Raw genomic sequence first — 24,211 nt, 5'->3', positions numbered from 1 at the left:
TTGAAATTTAACTTAACTTAGTAAGATAATTAACTTTAACTTACGATAAACTACTCAACATTTATGAATTTTTTTATAACGCTATATTTTATTGAGTTTACATGGAGTTTATCGTAGCTGCATGGAGTTTTTATGTATGAACTGCTCATTTAAGATCTTGCCAAAGCATCTAAGTCAAAGACTTTTGCTAGGCCATTTCAAAGTTTTAAAGGGGTTATCTGGAGAGTAGAAAAGGTCCTACTGTTCTCCAGAGCTCCACTTCCTCCCTCAGACCATCTCTGGTGATATCTTCCGATACAAGAGGATAAGGAGGGCAGGAGCATGTTTCAGGTATTATGTATGGAAAAAAAAAACCTCTCATACAACATCTAATAGCTACCTGATGGCACCGTAACATCGGTAACAACAAAAGAACAGAAGGTGCAACAGCAACCAACAGGTGCAGGGGTCACCGTATATACTCCTCCCAGCGTACACACGGTAATCACCTGCTCTGTAGAAATTAAAAAGTGAGGATCTTAGCAAACTATTTGATCAAACAGAGCGTACCATGTCATCACATTAAGGTGTCCTCAGAGACATGGTCCCTACTCCAGCATTTTCACACTAGCAATGGCCTCTCCTGGGCGGAATAAGCCTACAACTGGGCAGATAGGAGCCAAATGATCTCTTTTTATAGCAGCCTTGGGACATGGGCGGAGTGCAGGCCAACAGGAGGTAGCCACACACTCCACATTCAACAAAAAAAAGAAAAAAATGGCCGCACATCTATGACTCTGTTCACACTGCAGGTTGCACGCTGCTTGTGGCTTAAAGGGAACCTGTCACCCCCCGTGCCAGGGTGACAGGCTCCCGACCCCCCGTTAGAGCCCCCTATACTCACCTAATCCCGCCGGGTCCCGCTTCTGGATCCGGTCGGGTGACGGAGATCTCAGCCGCTGCAAACCGGCGCGCGCGCTGAGAGATGAGTCCAACACCCATAGAGAATGACGGGAGAGTCCAGCGCTCCTTCATTCTCTATGAGCGTTGGACTCATCTCTCAGCGTGCGCGCCGGGCTGCAGCGGCTGAGATCTCCGTCACCCGACCGGATCCAGAAGCGGGACCTGGCGGGATTAGGTGAGTATAGGGGTCTCTAAAGGGGGGTCGGGAGCCTGTCACCCCGGCACGGGGGGTGACAGGTTCCCTTTAAGTACAGACAAAAAAAAAAAAAGGTGCAACAGCAACCGACATCAGCAGCTATTAATTATTGGGCACAACATGCTCCTGCCCCTTCTCATCTCTAAAGAGTATTAAAGAGACACCAAATTTATATAGTTTTTCTTATGTTTTACCACCATCAAAGAAAAAACTTTTTTCTTAAAAAATTGCTTTATATTTTAATATTATGTTCCCTCTATTCCCCCCCTACTGAGCTGTATGTTTGTTCTCTGTAACAGTGAGTTGTTGTTTTAGTTGTATTTTTGGGTATTTTTTTCCATTCTTTTCAGGGTAGTTCGGCTTTATGTGACTTTTTTGTTACATTAAAAACTTTGGGTGCATGTATATGTTCCTGCCGTCCTTGAACGATATTGTATATGACCCTGACTGCAATGCCTGCTATTCTGCACAGAATCCCTTTCATTTAGAGGCGTCTAAACCGTAACTGCAGGTAGGTAAATGCGTTGACTTCTTTTCATATGACTCATATTAAAAAACAGAAAGCCCTGAGCCAAAATCCAGAGATCACATCAATCGATGGGTGTAAGTGCAACAACTGTCAGCACAGATCCCGGCTAATATTCTGCGTTTCCTAAAAAACATGTTTGTGAAGCCGGTGCACGGACGTCGTAGATTGCTTTATATCCTCTATTATCTCTCCTATTATGTTCCGGGTCCTTTCTGGTCACCGAAGTGTTAAAGATGCAATCCATACAACCTTATTTTAAAGCACTGAAGCGAAGTGTCAGGTTTTATCTGCTCTCTACAGCCGCTCTGACTTGGAACAGCGTTGTGCAAGCTGTCAATAAGGTTTCCCATTAAATTAAATGGCTTATTGACCGAACGGAGCGGGTGCGGGCAGGATGATAGTGAGGGAGCTGTGCGGCCGACTCTCCCAGACGCAAACATTCTCCTGGTCGCTGCTCACTAAATCAGCCTATAATGGAGTTTGAAATCCCACTCCCGAGCTTGTGTTCTTTTTTTATTTGTTTTTAATTTGTATCAATGGTAATTCTGTCTCCTTCAATTCATGTCATGGCTGGACATGTGCAAGGCCGGCTCGCTCTTCGCTTGAGCGATGTCTTGGAGGACTGCAGATCAGTCGTACTCTATTAACCGTGCGTGGTCCGGCGCTGGACGCGAGAGGCTTTAGGGCACGTGTAATTAAACAGCTGCTAGAATAGGGGAAGGAATGATTACACATAGAAGTCGGCCATGAAGGTGATGCTCAATGCCGGATGACTGTACTGAAGAACAAACACCCAGATGGTTACAGCCCCCTCGGCAGGGGCGTTGCTAGGGTCCTAAAACATCCGGGGCCCGGGCCCTCTGAGTGTCGTCATAAACGGTTAGCGAAGGAGCCCAGTGCAGAAGTTAGTAACCTCAATGACCGCTCTATTAGCCCTGCTCTATTGCTGCCACTCATAACAACTGTGGCTAAGCAGAAAGAGGCAGCCACCTGGCCTGGGCTCCTGTCAGGGTCGCTGTCACCAGTAGCACTACACCCCAGTGGTGAAAAATTGCCAAGTAAAAGCATTTCTAAGAAGTATGTCCCCTGCTTTTTCTCCTATATAGTAATAATGCATCTGCTGTATCCACCATAGTAATACATTTCCCCCTCTCTGCCTGCAGTAAACCCCCCCCCACACACACACTACTCCCGCCTGACCCATATACACACACTACTTCCACCTGACCCATACACACACACTACTCCCACCTGACCCATATACACACACTACTCCCACCTGACCCATACACACACACTACTCCCACCTGACCCATACACACACACACACACACACACACTACCCCACCTGACCCATACACACACACACACACACACACACACACTACCTGACCCATACACACACACTACCCCACCTGACCCATACACACACACACACACACTACCTGACCCATACACACACACTACCCCACGTGACCCATACACACACACACTACCCCACCTGACCCATATACACACACACACTACCTGACCCATACACACACACTACCCCACCTGACCCATACACACACACACTACCCCACCTGACCCATATACACACACACACTACCTGACCCATACACACACACTACCCCACCTGACCCATACACACACACACTACCCCACCTGACCCATACACACACACACTACCCCACCTGACCCATACACACACACTACCCCACCTGACCGCCATCCCCCCTCCCCACACACACACTACCTCATCTGGCAGCCATCCTCCACACATACACATTACCTCACCTAGCGGCCACCCCCGCCCCCCAACAACCCCACCCCCCAGCCGCCATCAAAGGTGGTTTAATATCCCCTGCTGTTAGTCCCCCTGTGTATACATCATATACACCCCATATGCATACACACACACCCTAAACACACTGCACATACATCACATACAATACATGCATACACCATATACATATATCATATACACCAACACTGTACATGCATTCACTCTATACATCATATAGACACATACACCATATACATACATGCACTGTACATGCATACACTTACTGCTCATTGTCATATACTGTACATGCATTCATACATCCTTTACACGTTTACTACACACACTGTGCACCTTACATACATAAGCACACATTACACACATACACTTGCACACTGCATAGAGACATCCACAGTTCTCATACACGGACAGGCAGGCAGGCACACACACTCACATACACACTTACTTTTTATCAGGTTGTCCTCAGCTCCTGTCCAGCCTCCCTCTTCCTCACGGCCCCGGCTCTCCTGTGTCCTCCCGCCCCTCCTCCCGACAGCAGAGGAGAGCAGGAAACATATTATGTGGAGGGAGCAGGACCCCAGACTACAGCATGAGGCAGCCTACTGGGCCTCTCCAGGAGCAGGGGCCAGCACTGGCTGTCATCTGACTGGGTAAGGTAAGAGCCCCATCAGATGACAGCTTGCACTCACTGACTGCTGCACATCCTGCTGCAGGGCCAGGACAGTCACATTCAGTGTGCAGTGTGCCCGCACTGGCTGGCATCTGACTGGGTAAGTGCCTGAACCAGGGCCCAGTCAGATAGCAGCTTGCATCGGCACACACTGACTCTGACTGCACGGGACAGTCAGAGTCAGTGTGAGTGCACTCACTCACTGACAGTCTATAGGAGATGCAGGGGGAGAAAACATTCGGGGCAGCAGGCATTTTATCCGGGGCAGGAGCCCCGGATAAAACTGCCTAGCGACGCCACTGCCCCTCGGTAATAAGGATTCTATACATGATGGCTATCGTGTACTCATATACTCATACAACTGTATGACAGATGATGCCAGGTCATTCCACAGACATGGGAAGGGGCTGGTAACATACTGGAGGATACGTCAGGTGCCCGTACCAGGTTTTAGAGTGTCTTCAATTTAAAAGTAATTATTGTCTATTGATTCTAAGGCCGTGTTCACATGGAGGGCAATCAGTTCTTCTGATAATGTCAATTCCAAGTTCATTGGATTAGTGAGAAAATCCTATTTTTTTTTCTTGTAAGCAGCATGCTCTAGGTAGGGGGCTTTGTGGGGAGGATTCAAGTATGAAGAGGGGGGAAAAGAATTGAGAAAACTAGATGTTAAAGGAGAGCTCTAGGGATTAAAAAAATATTTAACATCAACTAGGGGTCAAAAAGTTATATGGATTTGTAAATTACTTCTATTTAAACATTTGAAGTCTCCCAGTACTTATCAGCTGCTGCATGTCCTGCAGGAAGTGGTATATTCTCTCCAGTGTGACACAGCGCTCTCAGCTGCCACCTCTGTCCATGTCAGGAACTGTCCAAAGCAGCAGCAAATCTGCATAGAAAACCTTTCCTGCTCTGGACAGTTCCTGACATGGACAGAGGTGGCAGCAGAGAGCACTGTGTCAGACTGGAGTAGTGTTTATTCCATCATCAAGGTACATACAATGTTTCGATTCAATCCAGAATCATTATCAAGCTATTATCATGCTTGATAATGATTCTGGATTGAATCGAAACGTTGTATGTACCTTGATGATGGAATAAACACTATTCACTTTTACTCCGGTGTGCTGCAGTCTCTTGCCGTTTCTGTAATAAAATCTATCGACATTGTCTAGTGATGTAGGAGAGCTGATGCGGCAGAGCCGATGATGTAGAAGACCCAGCAGCATAGTGAACGTGGCGCCTGGTGGCCCTGGGGGGGAGGGGGGTGGCTGGTGCAGCTGAGGTTTTGGGGAGGTCTTTAGTGCTGAAGGGGGGGGGGGGCTGGAGCAGAGGCGTCTGGTGGCTGAGGTCTTGGGGGGGCACTGGTGACTGGTGCGGCTGAGGTTTGGGGGAGGGGGGTTTGTTTAGTGGTGGAGCGGGGGAAGGGGGGGGGCTGGAGTGGGGGAAGGGGGGGCTGGAGAAGAGGTGGACGGTGGCTGAGGTTTAGCTGTCATTGTGTAGCTATACCTGCCTACATGATCACATGGCCTTGTCTCAGGAGGAAGGGGGAAAAGAAGTGGACCTGAATCGGAGAAGATTTCTTCATTTGAAAGGAAGAAATGGCATGGCAAGCTGAGGAACGGTACATTTTATTAAATAATAAATGTTTTGAGGGGAATACCCCTTTAACAATTTTAATACACAGTGGCGGCATCTTGTGGCCAAACGTGAATACAACAGATCAGGAAAAACATGGACAATGCTAGTGGATTCAGGGGCAATAGGATCAGGGGATACAGGGAACCTTCTGGACAATACCTTCACTAACACATAGTAGGGGCACATTGGTTCCAGGACACCCCCCAATAATTATAAAAGGGAAGAATATCCTATTATTATACCCTCACTTTGCAAACTGGGAATATCACTGTAATGTGCATAAAACTATTGCATTGTGGTATAAAATCTCCTATTAGCATTATGATATATGACAAAGCCCATCTCCAGGACCGTCCTGCATTCAGTCAGCCATCAGCACCAGATTGCTGAGAAATGATTTCCCCTGCACAATCCTTTTCCAATAAGCTCTGCATAAATCTTGAATAAATGAAATCCTGCACATTACAAGTTTACTACCTCATTTTTTTTTAAACTAGAGTTACAATAAAGAACATATGCTAGATACTATAACCAAAGCCGAACAGAATAAATGGCTTATTTTCCGTCATGTGTGCATTGTAGAAATCAGGAAAAGAGCGACCAGCAATCATAACTAAGACGAAAGAGACGCAAATAAGTGATTTATAGGGATGACGCCTGAATTTTATAGACTAACTACCAAAAACACATATAAATTCAGGATTACATTCTGTGTCTGTACTACACTAGTAAAACGTGTCATTTATTGTAAACTAGAAAATGTACCTGGCGCTGCCCAGGTAAGAAGTGTCAGTGTGTTAATTAGATTTGTTCCAAGGTCGCCCAGGAGGCAAATCTATGCCCTTGTTTTTTTTGTTTAAGGAGAAATCGCCAGGAGCCCAATATATCCCTGTATACGCTATATACCCTGACAGTTCTGCACTGTTTATGTAAATTGTAGGTTAGAAATAAATTAAAACTTTAAACATCTAAACCTAATAGCCAAACTGAGATGTCATTATGTGATCAGACTGTATACTGAGCCTGGTTATATACAACATTGGCAGTGTAATATACAGCCTGGTTATATACAACATTGGCAGTGTTATACAGAGCCTGGTTATATACAACATTGGTAGTGTTATGCTGAGCCTGGTTATATGCAACAATGGCAGTGTAAAATACAGCCTGGTTATATACAACATTGGCAGTGTTATACAGAGCCTGGTTATATACAACATTGGTAGTGTTATGCTGAGCCTGGTTATATGCAACATTAGCAGTGTCATATTCAGCCTGGTTACGTTCAACATTGGTAGTGTTATGCTGAGCCTGGTTATATACAACATTGACAGTGTTAGTGGAGGTCCTGTATACCTGTAGTATGTAGTTGGTGGAGGTCCTGTATACCTGTATTGTATAGTTCTGAGGTCCTGTATACCTGTAGTGTGTAGTTTGCCCCCCCCCCCCCCGCCAACTGCAGACCACAAGTAAGGTGTGTGTGTGTGTGTGCAGAAAGCCTGCAGCATATAATACACACAATCCTGCATCAACATAATCTGGCCCTCTTAGGCACTACCTTTCATCCTTGGTGAGGACAACACAGAAGAGGTTTCAAAGTTTCTATTACTGTATACACTCCCCCCTGCAGGTAGCCCCTGTACTGTATACACCCCCCCCCCCGGTAGCCCCTATGCTGTATACATTCCCTAACACCCCCTTACTGTATACATTCCCCAACACCACCACCCGGCAGGTAAGCCCCTTACTGTATACACTGTATATACACTGTACACTGTTAGGGTGCCTTTACATCTACCAGATCTGCAGCGGATTTCACGCTGCAAATTCACAGCGAAATCAACGGCATATCCAGTGTCATTCAACCCTATGACACTACATACTGGCAGCGGGATTGACATCCCGCTGCGAGTATGTAAATCAACCACCTTGGCGGCCGGAGCGTAACTTACACTGCCAGAGGCATCCATCATCCCGCCCACACAGGCCGCTGTTAGATCGTGCAGGCTCCCCTCCAGCTGCTGCTGCACAGCTCTCTCCTCACGGCTCTGGACGGTGCATGTTGCACGTTGCACATCCCCCTAAAGCAAGCTGGAGCAGTGTGTGCAGCGTCCAGAGTCGTGAGGAGAGAGCTGTGCCCAGCAGCAGCAGCACAGCGCTGAACACACTGGAGGGGAGCCTGTACCGTCTAATAGCGGTCTGTGCGGGCGGGATGATGGGCGCCTCTGTCAGTGTAAGTTACGCTCCGGCCGTCGAGGGGGTTATTTACATACTCGCAGCAGGTTGTCAATCCCGCTGCGAGTATGTATTGTAGTAGGGTTGAATGACACTGGATCAGCAGCGGATCTCGCTGCGAATTCGCAGCGTGAAATCCGCTGTGGATCCGATAGGTGTGAAGGCACCCTTACTGTATTTATTTCTGCCCTAGCAACCAATCAGATTTCAGCTCCCTGTGAAAATGAAAGTAGTAATCCTATTGGTTGCTAAGGCTCCCAACTGCTGTTTCTCCTGGGCAGAGCTGCAGCTAAATATATCACCTGTGTTTACAGTGTGGAGATTCTCCCATTCATCTCTATGGGGCGCTCTTCCTCCTCCCCCTCCCCTCCTGTACATCTGGCGGGGACAGGACCTTCGCTCTAACCTTCCTGGGCACCCTATGTACAGTATTTGTGGGCCAAATTTGGTGTCAAACGTATCAGGCGTTTGGAAGTCTATACGGGACAGACAGACAGACAGACTTTCATTTTTATGATATAGACTAGAAAATATACCCGGTGCTGCCCGGGTATAAAGTGTCAGTGTGTTAATTAGATTTGTTCTAAGGTGCCCAGGAGGCCAATATTAAGGTATTGTTTCATCAGTGAAATTAATTTATACCTGTAGTGCATAGTTGGAGGGGTTCTGTATACCTACATTGTATAGTTTTTAGGGGTCCTGCATATCTGTAGTGCATAGTTGAGGGGGTGGGGGGGCTGTATACCTATAGTGTATAGTTGGGGAAGTCCTGTATACCTGTAGTGTGTAGTTGGGGGGGGCTGTATACCTGTACTGTATAGTTGAGGGAGGTCCTGTATACCAGTAGTGTATAGTTGGTGAAGGTCGTGTATCCCTTTACTGTATAGTTCGCGGGTCCTGTATACCTGTAGTAAATATTTGGTGCTGTATACTTGTAATGTATAGTTGGTGGAGGTTTTGTATACCTGTAGTTTATAGTTTGAAGGTCCTGGATACCTGTAGTGTATAGTTGGTGGAGGTCTTGTATACCTGTAGTATATAGTTCGGGGGTCCTGTATACCTGTAGTGTGTAGTTTGAGGGTCCTATATACCTGTAGTATATAGTTGGTGGAGTTCCTGTATACCTGTAGTGTATAGTTTTGGGGTCCTGTATACCTGTAGTATAGAGTCGGTGGGGGGTGCTATATACCTGTATTATAGAGTTGGTGAAGATCCTGTATACCTGTAGTGTATAGTTTTGGGTTTCTGTAAACCCGTAGTGTATAGTTTGGGGTCCTGTATACCTGTAGTATATAGTTGGTGGAGGTCCGGTATACCTGTAGTGTAAAGTTTGGGGGTCCTGTATACCTGTAGTATAGAGTTGGTGAAGGTGCTGTATACCTGTAGTATAGAGTTAGTGGAGGTCCTGTATACCTGTAGTGTATAGGTTTGGGGTCCTGTATACCTGTAGTGTATAGTTTAGGGTCCTATATACCTGTAGTATATAGTTGGTGGAGTTCCTGTATACTTGTAGTGTATAGTTTTGGGGTCCTGTATACCTGTAGTGTATAGTTTGGGGTCCTGTATACCTGTAGTATATAGTTGGTGGAGGTCCCGTGCACCTGTAGTGTATAGTTTTGGGGTCCTGTATACAGCCAATGACTATATCCATGATTTCCACATAGCCTTAGGGCTTTATCCAACTTCAGCAGCCACCGCTAATCAAATGCCGAAAGTTCGGGTTCGGATGGATTCGAGCATGCTCGTGGTTCGCTCATCTCTAGTAGTAGATAAGGTAGAATATGGTTGTTGCCTGACTGCCTTCTGCCCAACTAGTTCAGCGAGTGTCAAGTTGAAAAGTACGAGCTTCAGGCCTTACACTTGGGTGTAGTAGACTTTCCAAAGCTTCCCAGAAGAGCCGTACGTGGTCAGGAAGATACCTTTGTGGGTGGCTATTTGTCTTGCTGGGGGTCAGAACCTACAGTAACTATGGCAACTGCCCTGAGAATGCAGGAGAAAGACATTCCACCGGGAACTAACCTTCCTTTTATAGGGGTAGCTGAACTTGGCTGTGATTGGGATGCTGGAAACAAAAGAGAGAAGTATAATACGTGTAAAAGAGAGGGAAAGGCACCTGCACCTGTGATAGGACAAGGCAGAACATGTGACATACAACAGTTTACCCATAAACTCCTTCAGCTGTGCTTGTACAAAAAGACAAAGAGTGACAGCGGGGAAACACATAACACCACCATCATCACCTTCTAGTGCGACACCTGACAGAAGCACTTTACCCAGGTGGAAGATAGACTTAGTAGACCATACTGGGACACTACTATATAAGGTCTAGTTTTTTGGTGAGGCAAATGTTAGAAAGCTACACCTGTTCCTGAGGCTTTTGTTTCCAGGCGTAAACCATGATAAATTAGGCGTGGGAGGATGCCACACCTCCTTCTCGCCTAGCAACGCAACCCTTCCCCCTGTCAAAAAGCAAAAACAAAAAAACACAACAACCCCCAGCACCATCACCCCCTGCTGGCCTGGCATACACCAGAGCAAAAATCTGTGCCCTTTCTATGGAGTATGCCGGAGGCCCACATTGATAAATGAAATAAAGCCGAGCAATATTGAAAAAAAATAAGTGAAACTTTATGTCCTTGAAATGATTTGATTTATGGTTTTGTGAGTAGATTTAATCCTTTTGAACATGAACATTCACTTTATGCTGAGAACAAGTCTATTTATCTAGATGCCATTCTACTATTACATTGTGCAATTGTACAAGAAAACCTCGGTGTCCGGCAGCAGATATCAATTGGGATAAAATAAAGAGCTTTTTCTCTCTTTTCAACAAATGTTGAGTCTCCTGGGACTTCGGGTCACCGTACTGTAAATCAGTGGTTAATGGATTCCGAACTACCTGCTCAAACCTTCTGTCCATTTTTTATTTGCTTTTAATTTGTATTGATTTTCCTTCTTTGCTGTCAATCTCCCAAGTGTCAGCAAGGTTAGCAGGAGCTCTGTATTTCTGCTGGAGAGCTGGAGAGCAGAATACATATATTTTTTTTATTCTTAAAGGAGCAGTCCGGTGGATTATAAAATTCGGCAGCCGTCAGGGGAGAAATCGATTACAAGTACGAACTTACCTCTCCCAATGCCTGTGGCAAGCAGCGGGACTGGCTGCAGGACCCCCCCGGCTCATGGACTGGCCGCTCAGCCAGTGACTGGGGTGGGAAGCCGTTCCAGTCACTGATTGGCTGAGCAGCCAGTCCACCAGTCGGGACAGGCCGTCCTGACGTCATCACAACTCGGGGGAAAATGCCTCCCGGCTTAGTCCTGCAGCCCATGACGCCGCTCACCATGGGCATGAGGTGAGGTAAGTTAGGACTTGTAATCAATTCCCCCCTGCCGGCTGTTGGATTTTTTTTTATTTGCCGGAGTTCTCCTTTAATACTAGTTTGGGGGTCTTAGGAACATTCACATTTTTCAGATGTATTTTCAGCTTATCTACTGTATCTCATCTAACAATTTCCAATAGATCCTGAATTGTTTTTTAGTTCTGCAGCCCAGTGGCCCTGGTGGGATCGCTGAGAGTTGTAGTCCCATAGTTGTCACAGTTTGGATCATAGTGGTCATGGTGGCTGGAGTTCTTCCACCGGGATGTCCACACTTCTTAGGCTGGTGCTGTAATGAGGGGGTGGCACTTGGTTATCAGTAAATCAATAGTCCACAAACTATCCCTGTGTGTCCAGACTGGTGGGGTTAGGATCCTTTTAGTGATAATGTGCAAATAGAGCCACACACAGGTGCAGTGGCGGACATATTACTTGTGCAGCCTGTTCAGTTGCACAGGGGCCCAGGCCAACAGAGGGGCCCTCCAGGCCCATGAGTGGGCAGCACGGGGAGGGAGGAAGGCAGATGGGAATGGGATAGATGGTAACTAGACATGAGTGAACCTGGAGCATGCTCGAGTCCATCCGAACCCAATCGCTCAGCATTTGATTAGCTGGGGCTGCTGAAGTTGGATAAAGCCCAATGGTTGTCTGGAAAACATGGATACAGCCAATGACAATATCCATGTTTTCCACATAGCCTTAGGGCTTTATCCAACTTCAGCAGCCACCGCTAATCACATGCCGAATGTTCGGGTTCGGATGGACTCAAGCATGCTCCAGGTTCGCTCATCTCTAATGGTAACTAAAAAAATCACCTGCTGCATGGGAGGAAGCTGGGGGACGGGGATGATTGCACTACATATACTTCTGCATAGACTTCTACTTCTATACTTCTACATATACTGCGCCCCTGCTGGTTTGCTTATGGGGGGGTCCAGGCAAATTTTTTGCACAAGGGCCCTATGCAGTCTGTGTCCGCCCCTGCACAGGTGGAAGGAAAGTAAAAGTTAAAGCTTACAGTTGTGCAAATCTGCTACCACTAATGGCGTTGAACTGCCGATGCCGATACGGTTGCAAAGATGAAATAATTTACTTGAACTGCAGTTTTTTGGGCCAAACAAGTACGGCACGGTGGGTGATTGAGGCCTTGAGCTCTTTTTTTACTGCACCAGAATGATAATAATAATAATAATAATAATAATAATAATAATGATAATAATAATAATAATAATAATAATAATAATAATAATAATAATAATAATAGTTTTCAAAGTCAAGTCTGAAGTCAGCCTCAGTAAAGCTTATCTTTGGTCTTCTATAGTATACCTGCACTTAGCAGCGATCTATACCAAGTCTCTAGTCTTCTATAGTATACCTGCACTAAGCAGCGATCTATACCAAGTCTCTAGTCTTCTATAGTATACCTGCACTAAGCAGCGATCTATACCAAGTCTCTAGTCTTCTATAGTATACCTGCACTAAGCAGCGATCTATACCAAGTCTCTAGTCTTCTACAGTATACCTGCACTAAGCAGCGATCTATACCAAGTCTCTAGTCTTCTATAGTATACCTGCACTAAGCAGCGATCTATTCCAAGTCTCTAGTCTTCTTTAGTATACCTGCACTAAGCAGCGATGTATTCCAAGTCTCTAGTCTTCTATAGTATACCTGCACTAAGCAGCGATCTATACCAAGTCTCTAGTCTTCTACAATATACCTGCACTAAGCAGCGATGTATTCCAAGTCTCTAGTCTTCTATAGTATACCTGCACTAAGCAGCGATCTATACCAAGTCTCTAATCTTCTATAGTATACCTGCACTAAGCAGCGATGTATTCCAAGTCTCTAGTCTTCTATAGTATACCTGCACTAAGCAGCGATCTATACCAAGTCTCTAGTCTTCTATAGTATACCTGCACTAAGCAGCGATCTATACCAAGTCTCTAGTCTTCTATAGTATACCTGCACTAAGCAGCGATCTATACCAAGTCTCTAGTCTTCTATAGTATACCTGCACTAAGCAGCGATCTATACCAAGTCTCTAGTCTTCTATAGTATACCTGCACTAAGCAGCGATCTATACCAAGTCTCTAGTCTTCTATAGTATACCTGCACTAAGCAGCGATCTATACCAAGTCTCTAGTCTTCTATAGTATACCTGCACTAAGCAGCAATCTATACCAAGTCTCTAGTCTTCTATAGTATACCTGCACTAAGCAGCGATCTATACAAAGTCTCTAGTCTTCTATAGTATACCTGCACTAAGCAGCGATCTATACAAAGTCTCTAGTCTTCTATAGTATACCTGCACTAAGCAGCGATCTATACCAAGTCTCTAGTCTTCTATAGTATACCTGCACTAAGCAGCGATCTATACCAAGTCTCTAGTCTTCTACAGTATACCTGCACTAAGCAGCGATCTATACCAAGTCTCTAGTCTTCTATAGTATACCTGCACTAAGCAGCAATCTATACCAAGTCTCTAGTCTTCTATAGTATACCTGCACTAAGCAGCGATCTATACCAAGTCTCTAGTCTTCTATAGTATACCTGCACTAAGCAGCGATCTATACCAAGTCTCTAGTCTTCTATAGTATACCTGCACTAAGCAGCGATCTATACCAAGTCTCTAGTCTTCTATAGTATACCTGCACTAAGCAGCGATCTATACCAAGTCTCTAGTCTTCTATAGTATACCTGCACTAAGCAGCGATCTATACCAAGTCTCTAGTCTTCTACAGTATACCTGCACTAAGCAGCGATCTATACCAAGTCTCTAGTCTTCTATAGTATACCTGCACTAAGCAGCGATCTATTCCAAGTCTCTAGTCTTCTTTAGTATACCTGCACTAAGCAGCGATGTATTCCAAGTCTCTAGTCTTCTATAGTATACCTGCACTAAGCAGCGATCTATACCAAGTCTCTAGTCTTCTACAATATACCTGCACTAAGCAGCGATGTATTCCAAGTCTCTAGTCTTCTATAGTATACCTGCACTAAGCAGCGATGTATTCCAAGTCTCTAGTCTTCTATAGTATACCTGCACTAAGCAGCGATGTATTCCAAGTCTCTAGTCTTCTATAGTATACCTGCACTAAGCAGCGATGTATTCCAAGTCTCTAGTCTTCTATAGTATACCTGCACTAAGCAGCGATCTATACCAAGTCTCTAGTCTTCTACAATATACCTGCACTAAGCAGAGATCTATACCAAGTCTCTAGTCTTCTATAGTATACCTGCACTAAGCAGCGATCTATACCAAGTCTCTAGTCTTCTACAATATACCTGCACTAAGCAGAGATCTATACCAAGTCTCTAGTCTTCTATAGTATACCTGCACTAAGCAGTGATGTATTCCAAGTCTCTAGTCTTCTATAGTATACCTGCACTAAGCAGCGATCTATACCAAGTCTCTAGTCTTCTACAGTATACCTGCACTAAGCAGAGATTATCCAAATGATTATCAAGCACCCAGCTCATTGTACAGGATCTCAGTCAGTGACCTGAACTGTATATTCTGCACCTTATTGGAAAAGACTGTTATAATGTCTACTGTACCTTTAAAAAGTTTCCCACAAGTACATTTTCACTTGTATAAGTATTTGCTGGACTCTGTAGTTCTTTGCACTACACTTGCACCTACACCATCTTTTAATGGGTGTATGTCTGGGCAGGGCACATATTACTCAGGCCGCATGGCAAGAGCTGAAGAGTTATACTACCACCTGCCCTGGCTGCTCTGGGTTACCGCAGACTAGACTATAGATCCAGTGTGTGGGCCCAGTTACAAATGCAACCTCTGTTGCTGCACCACTGCTTGCCTAGTACAGTACATAGATTAAGTTAACTGTTGCATAGAACAGTGTAAACAATGCAAACAAGCATGAAGCATTATGGGGTGCATTTATCAGGACATGTATACTCGTACACCAGTCTTAGATAAAGCCCAGACCCCTTTTTCCTGGCCAGATGTACTAAGAGGCATAAGCCTAGTGCAGGTATTGCCCAGCAAATCTACACCTGCTCTGTGGCGTACGCCAGGCACATGTTGATAAATGCCCCCCTATATATCAATAATAATAAATGCACATAAGACACATGACATCCAACACCCAAACTATCCCTGTACTATTACATATGAATGTGGACTTTGCAGGGTCTCTACTCCTGAAAATGCTTGAACAGTAAAGTGCACATTGACATTTCAATCAAATAATCATAAAAAAAACTGCTGCGATGCGTCATAAACCACTAATAGGTAAAGTGAATAACATTTGTTATCTCAAGGCAAAAACACTTGTATTAGTGTATTGTATAAGTCAAGTCTCGGGTGCTGTAACTAATGTGTTTGAAGCAGGAAAAATGGGCACAAGCAAATGCCTACCAGAAGTGCGAGAGCTATTATGCATATGCTTTCTTCCCAGAATTCCCACTGCAGCAGGTAAGTCGGACAAAGTAAAGCATTGACTTCAAATTCCCAAGATCTCAGTATGAAAAGATAAACTTGCATCTTAGAGGACTCAAAGTTTAGGTGAGCGGCCAGCAGCTTCCTGCTAACCAAAGTAAAGGGCGCACAGTAAAGCGTCTTACCCTGAATCAGGAGATATAACGCATTTTTCCAACCAGAAAGGTTTCAAATGTATATGCAAATTAGGAGATAAAATCCATGGGACGTTCTCTGGGCTGCAAAAGCCAAAGTTCAGAGTGGGTCTCTAAGTGCTGGACTAGGGGGGTTAGGAGAGAAGGGGTTAAATGATCATGGGCTTCTGCAGCCCAGTGGTCTTTATCTCCTAACTTGCTTCTAAAGCTTAGATCTCAGCTCTGGAGTGATAGATTGAAAAAAGAGTCATATCTTATGATTCACAGTAAGAAGCCCTATTGTGCACAGAGTTTACTTTAAGGGCTTTTACACAGGCTGATTATAAAATTTTGCAAATTTAAGTGATACGTTTCAAATGTAAATGCGACAACGATTACAGATATGAACAAATATTTGCAACTTTTGAGCAGACCTCAAAATAATTTGTCAGGATGGTATCTTTGCGGAGCGTTATGTGTCCCTCTGCTCGTGCTGTGCGGCCGAGAAGGCGCTGATATTCTCTTATTCTGTTCTGTGTTTTGTTTTGCTGTGTCTGAACACTGGTTTATTTGCTCTCTTTGGGAGACACACCCGACTTCACCTGCTGAGTTCTGTCTGGCCATGTCAGGGTTAATCTGTGTTCTGGTTCTGCTGTGACTGACAGGTCATCCTGCCAGTGGATCTGTCTTGTTCTCAGGTGTCTGTGCTTGGAGATCAGGGGAATGGTCCAATTACATTCTGGACTAGAGCCCTGGCCTCCTATATAACTAACCTCAGTCTGTGCACTTATTGCTGGTTATTGACTTGTCTCTGCCTGCTTGTGTTTCTGCTATTATCTGTCTTTTCTCTGACCCTTCTGCCTTGTGTTCTGACTATCCTTGCTAGCCGCCTGCCCCTGACCATATTGCTTGTTTTTTGACTCTGCTTATTGGATCGTGATTTCGTACTGTGCTGCCCGATTGGTGTGACCCGGACTGTCGACTATTCTTCATTGTGTTTTGTCTGTCTGTCTTGTCTTTGTGTCCCACCTAGCCAGTGCAGGGACTGCCGCCCAGTTGCTCGCCGCCATCTTAGGGCGGATTGTGGCAAGTAGGTAGAGGACAGCGGGTGGGATTGAGCTTAGGGCTCACCGTCTTGTCTTGTCCTGCTGTCCGGTTCCTAACATAATTGTTAATTGTTCAAGTGAGTATCCTCTGTGATCAAGTGGAACGCGAAACGTGCGTTAGAGGTGGTAGCACGCAGCTTACATCAGGTACTGTTTTCAGGTCTTTGGGATTGGACTTTCTATGTGACTTAGAACTGTCTATTTATTACGGCACTTTGTTCATCCGGGACTTGTGCAATAGCAGGTATATAGCTTAGTCTGTGCAGCAACATTTCAGCCAATGCTATTTTGCAAGGTTTGAGAGGGATTCACTTACCATCCCCAGTGGTAGATGATATATCACAATCTCTTATATAGGTTTAATACTTTGTCTTATTATTATTGTGTTATTTTACAGTACCTCTTGTGCGCATAATTTTACTCCATTATGTGATTTTAAATGTGATATCAATAAAGTGATTTTGTATTTTGAAGTATTAGTGGTGACCCTTTTTTGTATAGGATTTTCTTGTTGTACAGTGTCTGAACACAGCTCTATTCAGTCTGCTCAGGTAATTGATTCTCCACCACACCCTTCTCTTACCCTGCTGAGTTCTCTCTGGTCCTCTAATAGTTTCCCTTAGTTTTGCTTATGTGATTGACATCCTTTCTCACCACTCTGACTTCTTCTGTTCCTTCTGTGGTTGCTGGGATGTCAGGGTCCGGTCCAATAACACCTTGGGCAGATTCCTGAAATCCCATATACAGGTCATTAACCCACACTTGATTGCTCACTATTAGTTTCTGTTGAGTGTGCTAGTGTTTCCTCTGCATCTCAGGTCATGTTTATTCTGACCTCTGCTATTGGGTGCCCGCCTCAGTCGCTGACTAGCTGAGTGGGCCTGGCACGTCACAACCTGGGTTCCAACTCAGACCAGGAAGGGTGACCAGAATGATGGTATGCGGCATCAGTGCTGGAGCCAGGAAGGTGAAAGCATGTTATTTCTTTCAACCTTCCCCTCCCTGGCAGTTTTACAAAGGACTTCCCCTTTAAGTAGAAAGGCGACTTCACCAAGTTGTCCACTACAGCTTAAAGGGGTATTCCCCCCAAGAGCTAAAAAAATGTAATGCTCCCAAACCTAACTGGCCTTACTCACCAAGTCCCCCTGAGTATTTTGAGACGTCTCCCATCTTTCTAGCTGCTGCCGTTCCTGAGTTACAACTTTTTCTAAAACATGGTCTATATTTAAGATAGGAAACTACATTTTCCATCATGCAATGCTTCTGCCTGATGATGGTGAAGTAGCAGAGTTGAGACAATGAAGGAGATGATGACAGTGTGGCAGAGCTGAGATGGCGGTGTCGGTGTAGTAAAGCTGAGTTGGAAGTGACGGTGTAGCAGAGCTGAGTTGGCGGTGACGGTGTAGCAGAGCTGAGTTGGCGGTAACGGTGTAGCAGAGCTGAGTTGGCGGTGACGGTGTAGCAGAGCTGAGTTGGTGGGGACGGTGTAGCAGAGCTGAGTTGGCGGTGACGGTGTAGCAGAGCTGAGTTGGTGGGGACGGTGTAGCAGAGCTGAGTTGGCGGTGACGGTGTAGCAGAGCTGAGTTGGCGGTAACGGTGTAGCAGAGCTGAGTTGGCGGTGACGGTGTAGCAGAGCTGAGTTGGCGGGGACGGTGTAGCAGAGCTGAGTTGGCGGGGACGCCGGTGTAGCAGAACTAAGTTGGCGGGGACGCCGATGTAGCAGAGCTGAGTTGGCGGGGTCGCGGGCGATTGCGGGGGGCGGAGCAGGTTGCGGGCGATTGCGGGGGGCGGAGCTTGCCGTGGGCGATCGCGGGGCGGAGCTTGCCGTAGGGGGGGGTGCCGCGGGTGAGTGAGGGATGCCACGGTGCCACGGGTGATGGGGGGGGTGGTTGTGGGGGGGAGCTGTGTGCTGCGGGTGAGTGCTGGACGGGAGGCTCTGGACACAGGGGGTGAGCTCTGGGCTGGGGGTGACCGGGTGGCTGCTGTTAGAGAGGGAGACAGTCACAGCTGCGCTGATCACTGTCTCCCTTTCTAACAGCAGCCACCCCATCAGTGTTCTCAGTCACTTCACTGTGCTGGGATTGAGGACACGTGATGCCGTCTCGGAGGGTGGGGGCCAGGAGCAGGGAGCGTGACGGGTTGGACTGAGGTCTGATGATTCTATGCAATCCCTGGGGGTGAATGCAGCTGGATAACAGCAAAACTGTGCAGAATCCGTAATAACTGTATATTGGAAAGATGGAAAGCTACGGGTGGGCAGCGTATTAATGCAAAAATAATTTTTGGGGGAATACCCCTTTAAGGTAGCAAGTAGATAGTGACAGCTTGGGGGGGGGGGGGGCAAGGCTAGCCTGGGGGCTCACTGTCCTTGTGTCCCTTCACCCTCCAAGGTAAATGGGAAAAGAGAAGGTACAAAAACCAAACACTGAGCAAGTTTGATTGGTAAAAAGGCTATTCTATACAGATGTACATATGACACTGGAGAAGAATCAGTATGACATAGATATCACATTACTGCCCTGTAATTAAGAAGAAAATGGTTCATTGCGCCATCAATATGGTTCTGTAGCTTATCATCCACCTTCGTTCCGCTACCTGTCACATGTAGGCTTGTTTCACCAACGCTCGGAAATAGTCATTTAACCCAGCGGAATAGGATTTATGTTATGAAACCTTCTTTAATTAGATTATGTAATTTGATATATTTCCATTAAAAGAAATGACTTCTGTTTCATAGTAAGTTTAGAGAAGTTCAGCCTGTCAAAGGTTCAACAAGAGGACATATTTCTACCGACTGTCAGAAGAAAATGATGTCAGACAGTGACATCACCGTGAACTGTAGAATCGCTGAACATCTAAATTGTAAATCTAGAAAGTGCAGGAACACAAATTACGTGGCCTGAACGGCTCAGGTAAATGACAGAACTCTGCTATGGTTGAACAGGGACCGAGGGAACAGCTCACCAGTCATCAATGGGAAGTAACCGGGATATCGATGGAGGAAGAGAGCTGCCAAACATGAGTAAATCTGACAATTTGGATATATTTTTTGTTGAATACAAACATACAAAAATTACAGGAGCATTCTGTACACGCAAAGACCTGCGAACACAGAATATATGGAATATTACAAACCGTGCGACGGCTGTCTTTATTTTATTGGCAAAATTGAATCTCTTTGCGCACATTTTGATATAATTATGTGTATCCGTCCCCTAATGGTAGGGGGGCTTCGTATTAGGTGGGACTCTAACATTAATCCGACTCACCCCTCTTAGGCCTTAGGCTTAGAAATAAAGATGAGCAAACTTTTCAAAAGTTTGTTTCGCCAGGATAACCGAACCAAATTGTGTTGGTCCAAATCGAACGCTAAACCAACCGCGATAAAACAGCTATCACTATCACTCCTATTACTGTGCATTCAGGATAAGGTATGCTAACACAATGTTTTTTTCTCTATGTTTTTTAAGAGAAAAAATGCCGCCCGTCATTTCGCTGTTTGGCCGCTCTTCAGTGTAATGACGGCTGTTGGTCCATTATTCTAGTTTAGGTGGACTGATTGGCCTTTGGGTGTGTCTTTATTTGGAAAGTCCATTGAATTTAATAGTACAAACGGTTGAAGGACGATGAAAAAAGAAAAACTATTGTCGACAACTAAAAAAAATTGTCCGTTTTGCAAAAAAACGGCAGAAAATAGATGACATGATCATTATTGTGACATCTGCGCAGACAACGTCTGTTATTTTATACACTGTGTGCATTGGACGTCCGTGATCCCATTGACTTCAATGCATTGAAGTTGCATGAAATAGCCTAACTCTAGCCTAGAGAAATGGCTTTAGGGAAGTCCAGGAATTAGTAATCAGGCTAGCTGGCCCTTGATGCAAACTGTTATTTTTGGGGATCGAGGGATGAGCAGTAATAACGTTCAAGAAGAATACCAATAATGGCCAGATAAAGTCCAAAGTCAATGGGAGTAAAGATCCACTCCAGTGTAACTTCTTTGGGCTCAGTTGGGGCTTCCAGTAGACTCTGACCAGGACTAGTTATTTACTGAGGTTCAGAGGTTTACCTTCAGGGTCTCAGGGCTTCAGTCTAACGTTCACTAACTTTTTATCAGCTCTTTATGGGGGTACTTACTAGTCCAGATAGGTGAAATCCCCAGCACCAGCTTCATCCAGCACATATCGGAGCTAAAAAATCAACTACAGTGGTAGATGATACAAAAAGATTATTTTTATAATCTAATAAGAAATATCTAATAAGAAATCACATAAAACGTGAATTTAAATGGTAAAATTCATGTATTACATCCTAATAATTATTTGTTTATTTGTTTAATTAACCCATAGCAGCACCAAGACGTTACTGATCGTCCTGATGCAGCTATGGGAATTCAGAGGGGGGTCACGCGGCGACCCCCCTCTGAACTGCCACGATCCCAGGTGCTACATGCAGTCCGGGACCACGGCTATTAGCGGGAACAGTCCGATCGCCGTGCCCGCTAATTAAGAATTTAGATGCAGCTGTCAAACTTTGCATCTAAATACTTATTGTAGCCCTTCCCTGGTGGTCTAGTGGGGGGATCGCCCCCACCCCCCTGCGACACGATCACAGAGGGGGGATCCCCGCATCTGCTCCGGGCCGGGATCTGCACTGTAATGGCGCTGATCCTGGCTCGATCTCATTGATCTATGCAGTAAAACTGTACTGCATAGATCTCAATGAGAGATCAGAGCAGTTATACTAAAAGTCCCCCAGGGGGAATAACCCTAACCCCAGGGGGGGGAATAACCCTAACCCCAGGGGGGGAAATAACCCTAACCCCAGGGGGGAATAACCCTAACCCCAGGGAGGAATAACCCTAACCCCAGGAGGGAATAACCCTAACCCCAGGAGGGAATAACCCTAACCCCAGGAGGGAATATCCCTAACCCCAGGGGGAATAACCCTAACCCCAGGGGGGAATAACCCTAACCCCAGGGGGGAATAACCCAAACCCCAGGAGGGAATAACCCTAACCCCAGGAGGGAATAACCCTAACCCCAGGAGGACTTCTAGTATGTGTGTAAAGTTAGAAAAAAAAGGTTTTTTTTTTTTTATTAATACAAAAACCCCTCACCTAATAAAAGTAAGAATCACCCCCCTTCCCCCATTTTATAAATAAAAATTAATTAAAAACTGTAAATAAATAAATAAACAAACATGTTTGGCATCGCATAATCGACTGAACTATTAAATTCACATCACATTCCTGATCTCGCACGGTAAACGGCGTAGGCGCAAAAAATTTCCAACGCTCAAAATTTTTATAAAAAGCGATCAAAAAGTCGCAAATATGCAATCAAGGTAACAACACCTATATATTTTTTTTTTAAAGCTTTTAATTTTTTAAAAGCCACCAAATTAAATAAAAGTTTTACAAGTTACATATCATTGTAATCTAAACAACTTTAGGAACATGTATAACAAGCCAGTTTTACCCTAGGGTGAATGATGCAAAAACAAGGATTCACAGGACTGCAAAAGCTGGTGGTTTTTAAATAGTGGCGCAAAAAATAAGGGCTCATCTGGGTCTCTAGGTGGAAAAATGCAACTGCTATGGCCTTATATACACAAGGAGGAAAAAATGAAAGCGCAAAAATGAAAATTGTGTCCTCTAAGGGTTAATCATCTCTGCTATAGATCAGTAATTTGATGAGCTTCAGTACACAGCCAGCTTACCATCTAGCTCAGTACTAATGGGCTACATCAAGTAAGAGAAAAGTGTTAAATTCCACATCATTGATATTGCCTACACCAAGATGGAAGAGTCACAGAATGATGTAAATCACAGGATTGATAGACATGTTAATGATATGCAAATGATAAATAAAAGGAAACAAAACATTCAAAACATCTCAATTTATTCCGTATCAAATATGAACGCCATGCATGAAAATACATGCACTTACAGGCCTTGGATGTCGGAGGAATGGTCTGCCACGCTAAATGCACACGCTGAATGAATGCATAGGCTGGACGACTGCCTTTTCAAAAAGTAAATTGAGAGAAATTGTGTGTCATGTGTGTCATATCTAATTTGTGTATTCTGTCATATGCGCCATTACTCATTATTAAGTGGGGAAGTGGGGGGGGGGGCACATTACATTACTACTATGGTGGAGGCACAAATGGGCAGTATTACTATAGTGGGGGACAGAGGAGCATTATTACTATAGTGGGGGCAAAAATGGGCAGTATTACTATAGTGGGGGCACAGAGGAGCATTATTACTATAGTGGGGGCACAAATGGGCAGTATTACTATAGTGGGGGCACAGAGGAGCATTATTACTATAGTTGGGGCCCAAATGGGCAGTATTACTATAGTGGGGGCACAGACAAGCATTATTACTATAGTGGGGGCCCAAATGGGCAGTATTACTATAGTGGGGGCATAGAGAAGCATTATTACTATAGTGGGAGCACAGATGAGCATTATGACTATAGTGGGGGGAACAAATGGGCAGTATTACTATTGGAGGTGCACAGATGGGCATTATTACTTTTGGGGGGCACAGATGGACCCTATACTATTGGGGTGGGGGGGCTGTACAAAGGAGGGTCTATACATTATTGGGGGGGAGCTGCACAGAGAGGATAGGATCTGCTACAGATATGACGATGCTGATCTTATGCTTTGTAAAATAATATAACAAAGTTTCTAAAAATTTCATCAAATCTGCAATATACAGGGTGGTCCAAAAGTAGGTGGAGAGAAAATAATAACATTTACTTTGATTTACTTTGATAGTCTGTGAGGAATGAAAGGTGGGATCTGATTGGTTGCTAGGGGCAACTGAGCCCGTTTCACTTTACACCATGTTTGATAAATCTCCCCCTTCATAACTCTATTACATACACTGTCCACCTACGTTTGGACCACCCTGCATATGTAAATGTACCCTAAGGGGGACATTTATTAAGACCAGCGCTCCGGCCAAATTCACTAAAAGACAGACAGCTTGCCTAAAAGTTTAAATCGAGATAAAACTATTTTCATTACTGACCTGAAACTTTCACTGAATTTCTATTCTTCCACTTCTGCTATTTTGAATGGTTCTAGTTCCCAATATTAAGGCTGGGTTCACACA

The sequence above is a fragment of the Dendropsophus ebraccatus genome, chromosome 11 (genome assembly GCF_027789765.1).
Source record: "Dendropsophus ebraccatus isolate aDenEbr1 chromosome 11, aDenEbr1.pat, whole genome shotgun sequence".
NCBI lineage: Eukaryota > Metazoa > Chordata > Amphibia > Anura > Hylidae > Dendropsophus > Dendropsophus ebraccatus.
This window is presented reverse-complemented; position numbering follows the sequence as displayed.